Source organism: Magallana gigas, chromosome 2, assembly GCF_963853765.1.
Source record: "Magallana gigas chromosome 2, xbMagGiga1.1, whole genome shotgun sequence".
NCBI lineage: Eukaryota > Metazoa > Mollusca > Bivalvia > Ostreida > Ostreidae > Magallana > Magallana gigas.
In genome coordinates, this window is record NC_088854.1 from 34,342,273 (window position 1) to 34,348,272 (window position 6,000).

Consider the following 6,000-nt stretch of genomic DNA (forward strand, 5'->3'; position numbering starts at 1 on the left):
GCAGCACAAACATTTGAAATATTTTGAAAAGTAACATATTGGCATAGCAAATTATAACAATGATTTCTTCATTTTACACTCTACTAAAAGGAGATTGAAATGATAGGTTTGAGGCGATGTGGGCAAAAACTGTCAGGTCGGATTTTCCCCCCAAATTTTACATAATTGTAAATTTCATTCAAAACAGTAATATAAAAAAAAAATTAACTTATTTGTTTAGTACTACCTTAAGAAAGCCAAGATAAAGACGCAGTCACGGGACGTTTCGCACCAAACATTGATACCAAGAAATGTAAACGGTGGGGGTCTTTTTATCTTTAACTAAAACAAATGAAATGTACAACAGTTTTCCTTCATTCTGACCAAAGGCTCATCTATAGACGATTGTGGATTATTAACAACAGTCAGTTGGTTAGTTAATTCTCTTTTTTTGGATTTCCTATTCGTCAGATATATAACAACCTCTTTTAAAAAAGAAAAATGACAAAAAAAGTTTATTCCTTACCACAGAGATACATTTTAGAATGGTAGAAAATGATCAGCTAATACAAACTACACATATTAAAGCCAGTCTTATAAGAGCAACCGACAATTGCACCTTTCTGGGTATGAAGCACAGCTGGGAACAAAACCACAGTAGGTATTTATTTTAGGGGGAAGGGGCTGTGGTTGCTTAGTTATGTTAGCACTTTTAATCACTATTAACTTAATTATTAAAATAAATGTGCATTTTGATGCTTATCATATTTCTGAAGAAAATACCACAAGGCCAACAAATTGTTGGAAACATGTCACAGACTGTGCACGAAACAAATCCTCTCAGCTAGGACTAATATGATTGCAGGTGAACTGCATATGTGTTTTTTTAATTTTGTGAATAAAATAAATTTTAAGTTATGAATTGGGGTGTAACATATTAGATGAGTTTCCCTACAGTTTAAATACATACCGAATGACACCCACGTGGATACCAGTATGTTGCTGAAAATGACATACAATTAACATATACCCAGGGCGCATCAATTTACTAAAAAAAAAAAATGCATGCAAACTTATTACAGAATAAAACTTTTTTATAATACTATCGTTTCTTATTCTTTTATATTAAGTACACAAATAAATTTTAAGTATCTTAAAGACTACCCACCCATCTTAAAGTTATGACATCATCTTTTTATATCTTTTAGTTAAAAAAGTTTTCAAATTTTGAATTTGAACGTGTTATATACATTCCTGTCTAGACTGGAATTCGTTTTAAATAGAAAAAGAAAACCTTAACAAACACCAATTAAGCTCATTACATGCGTTTTTAAGGTCTATATTTGCGTGTGTTGGGTTGTGTAAGTGGTACATTGTTGTTCTTTTATCTTTATAACTGATTTTAAAAAATATAAAATATTGCCTTAGTAATTTGATTGCATCAAATATTCGTATGCATATCATACATTATTAGATTTTAACAGTATTTGTTACATTGCGCCTGAATTAATTAGCTTGTTTTACGAAATAACAATTCATTAAAGAATTATAGTCACCACATATTTGTTTTCTTTTGATAACTGAAAATTACAAAAAAAACCACCTGATTATTGATGTATATAAAACGCGTAACAATTTATATTAATTTCCTTCTTTTAGTCGATGAATTTAGCCATCTTCTATAGCTATAATATATTATTTTCATTTGTTTGTACATGCGTTATATAGAAATAGAAAATTCTTAACACGAAAACCTTTTTATTATCCTCTTTTCAATTGTAAAAGTAAATGTGGTCGGTGAAAATATGATTTGAAATCAATTATCCCTAATTAGTTCGAAAAAAAAAGTAAATACAAAATATCAGTCAGTATTATAAATTGTATGTAGCGTTCGTAAACGTGCAGTGTAACTTTTTTTAAAATAAAGAAAAAAGGAAATTTTAAACTTAATTCTCTCTCTTTTTTTAACGGCTGTATAAACTTTTACATCAGAAAAGACACTCAATAATAAAATAGAATTCCAAGGATAAAATTTATCGAAATTGAGCATGATTTATAAATCATCTTAAATATGAATTTGTTATTGGTTCCTTCTCATTAAATAATTTTGCAGGTAGTGTAGGGTTATAGGAAAACTAAAGAAAAAAAGTTTGTATTTACTGTTAAACAAACTGTTTCAAAAAGGAAAGTGAATGTCTAATTTTTAAATCATAAATGAAATATTTTGCTTTAAATCGTTAATTTTGGTAAATAAAATTAGAATAAAATGCAAAACAATGTTCGAATTTAATTTATCTTTTAAAAAAGTGGAGACGTTTTGATATTTTGTTGTATGTGAAACTGATGATCATATACTTTAGAATATGTTCTATCAGTTTTCTCCCAAAATTACAGTGATAAATAATCTTCGTTTATTATTTAATTTTATTTATTTTGAAATGTATGAAAGTAATGGTCAAAACATTAATCTAATATCTTAATTTTCAAATGTTGATTATTTCTGTTAATATAATTCCATGATTATTTAAGTAATTAGTTTTCACAAATGTTAGACTCGTAAAGATAAAGAAAATTATATAAAAGCAACAAACCCATTGTTTAGATCACCTTCTTCTTTATCCCCTTTGCTGACGTCGTACTTTTTTCGCAGTCAATACCATCAACAATCTTCTTGAAAAAAAGGTAAATAAAAGGTTACAATAAATATGTCACATGGTTATCGATTTACAAATAATTGATTAAATTTTTGTGCCTAATCTTTTTGAATATACAATTTATTCAAAGTAGATTTATAAGCTTTAAAGATTTTGAAATTTTTTCATACGAGATTAAAAAAAGCTTATAATTTTGTATAGTTTTTATATATTTGAAATTCAAACCCAATTCACTTTAAGATTAGTTTGATATATATCATAATGTAAAATTGGTATTGATGACACATTTTCTTATTTGATAAAATCTATTTATCTCTCTCTCTTTTCTGTCTCTCCCCTCTTTCTCTCTTACTTTTTCTCTCTTTCTTACCCATGTCTTTGATTGCTTAAGAATATTCGAGTCATCTCCCCATGATAATGTGGATTACACGTAGCCAATCGCATCAAACCCACATGTCAAAATCGAGACGTCTGCGCATAACATGTCTGGCTTGCCATTTTTTCATTGGTCAAAACACAGACACTAATTAACATTTTCCAAAAAGCACCTCATAGCTATCTACAAACTGAATGGCGTGTTTTTCAGACGATGCCAGTGATATAATATACAAAGCGACAAGGTTCCCGCCAAGCGGTGACCCCACAGATGTTATTCATAGGTTAAAGAATTAGGATTTTCCTATTTTTAGAAGCAAAAAGCCTCGACTATTTCATAAAAATAAGGAAAGACAAAGAAAACGTTTCTTTAATCATAACATTTTTAAAAATATATCATACTTATTTAGAGCGATAGAGATGGATATACAATGCAAATACTGTATCCAGAGACGAAATGTACGGCGACAACATGTACAAGCTCCAAGGGCGGGTCACATTCCGGATAATTACTGAAATACCGAACCCCGAACAAATAAGTCTACTCGCAGGTTGTTGACCCAGGCAATAAGCAAAATAAAATGAACTGTACATGTAAGTTATCTTTAACAAAGATGGCTGAGTAATCTCGCTTTAATGAGAGAGAGAGAGAGAAAGAGAGAGAGAGAGAGAGAGAGAGAGAGAGAGAGAGAGAGAGAGAGAGAGAGAGAGAAACATGGAGGTAAAGAATCAAAGCAACTTTAGCATCGTCGAAAACTGTTTTATATAGCGGACACGAAAAGAATACAAATGTTGGGGTGTCGATTTGTATAGATTTTATCTTTAATCCCAAATTCAATTAAAAATCAAGACCCAAAAATTATATTATACTGTGATTTTTTGTATATTTCATATTAAAATTCGGTAAGATCGATACCTACGCCAAATTATAAATTCAGAATTGACTGGATAATAAAAGTACAATAACTTGTGTAATTTTTTCATTAACGCCCACCATATAACTCTTGAAATCAAATATTAGAATTATTTTCATACAAAGGTTTGCCTACATACTTTGTCATGGATAATTTAGCAATAAAAGACCAATCTAAGATCAAAAGAGACACATATTAAATTAGAGGGGCACAATAAAAATATCAAATACAGTTAGATATGCTTTCCCTCAAACCGAAATGAAACCATTACCAATAATTTTACTTTTTCTTACAGGTTTAGAATTCTTGTCCAAGGGACGTACATGTACCAGTCATTTTCCCGGTAAAGAAATATATTAAACAGATTCAAAACATCGACCACTTTGATCAAGTGACTGTTTCTTCTAAGTTTGGATGTTCATTGAATAATCTAATTAACATAATTTATCCCTATTTTATTTATAAGTTATTGTTTAAATAATAGAAATTTAACATTTTTACGATAGATATAAAACAAATGCTGAATGGCATGGATTTTGTATGTATCAAACAGACAAAAGGAAGTTACTCTTTGTTACACTGCTAGAATTCCAGACTTATTTTACTCTAATTTTGCATTTCAATTCAACTTGCATGTATTGTTTTTTTTGGTTTGAATCGTGTGAAAATGTGATAGAATATATGTAGATTTATGTAAGAGAGAAGAGAAGGCTAACAAATTAAATAGAACTAGATAAATATGTTCTATTTATCAGTTTTATTCATACAGAAAAAAGATATATCTTCTAATGTATGCATTGTGTATTTTGGATTGCATCAATTAAATCACTTCTACGTATCAAATTTGTAGAATATGAAATAAACAATACATTATTTTCGATAAGTCTTCAAGTTTACCACTTTAATTAATTCAAGATAATACACAAATTAACAAAAATATCATTTCGTTAAATAATTCAGCCGCTCGAAAAACAACTCGATTAATTTCTTATCCGAAAATTTTTGACATGTTTCACACCATGAAACTTTTATTGATTGTGTTGGTGAATCTATCTGCTTAACATAACATTCGAAATTTTGTTCTGTTGATACTGATGGCCATGGATCTCATTTAAGCTTTGGGATCAAAACGATAAATATTTTGGAAAATTGCTTTAGAGTCGCTAAAATATCGTGAAAATGCTTCAAACAAGAGAAATAATCCAATGTAAATCAAACTGAATACAATAAGACTGTAGTAGACTTTACAGCTTTCCCGAACTAATACTTTATTCTTGTCCAGATATCATCTGCTTTTCCGGTATATTCTCTACGGAAGAGTTTTTTTGTGTTTTTTGAACAGGATTGTAGATGATGCCTTTGGTTTTGCTTGAAGCAGAATAAGGAGAGAAAAAAAGAATATGTCTTCTTTTCAGGATACTAAAAACTGTCAGAAAGATGTAAAAAAAGAAGTTTAATTGCAGTATACAAGGCGCTTAAAGCAGTACGACTCTTCTCAGTAACTGCTATTTTGTATTCTTTTCGTTGTAATATTGTTACAATGTATATGAACATATTGAAACAAGTTTGTCATGATTACACACTGAACTGAACAAATAATTCCATATAAATATCTTTCAGTTCATTTGTTTTGTTTGATCAGCTTGAAGAATACAATGGCCAGCACCTCATCTACTCATCCACTCATCCACTCACACAAATATTACATTTAGAAACGTTCATTGTCTACGCAGATAATATAAAAGAATAAGCACATCAATCTTAACCAAAAGAATAATTCTAGCTGAATAACATTATAAAACCGGTTACTAACTAAAACTGTGAAATTGATTTTATAAACTTTTAATTTCGTTGGCATTATTGACACCAATTCTGATTACCATTATCATTATATGACGATAAATACTGGATAGACAGTGAATAAAATTATCTCGATTCAAAGTTGGTCGTTTTAGATGATGCAAGATTAGTTAATTTTAATATTTCTTCTCAAAATAAAAATACGAATGCAATAATCTTTATTTATTTTGTTCTGTTTCGGTTACTTTGTGAAGTGTGCCCAGTTCCTTGTTGGACGT

The 6,000-nt window shown here is 29.3% G+C and overlaps 1 long non-coding RNA gene across 1 annotated transcript in view; it reads left to right on the forward strand.

Moving 5' to 3' along the window:
* LOC105335228 (uncharacterized) overlaps positions 1-5,256 on the forward strand; it is a 35,261-nt gene extending 30,005 nt beyond the window's left edge. Inside the window, exon 3 of the long non-coding RNA XR_004596087.2 lies at positions 4,218-5,256. This is a non-coding gene — a long non-coding RNA (uncharacterized lncRNA). The remainder of the gene's footprint in view (positions 1-4,217) is intronic.
* The last annotated feature ends 744 nt before the right edge of the window (positions 5,257-6,000 follow it).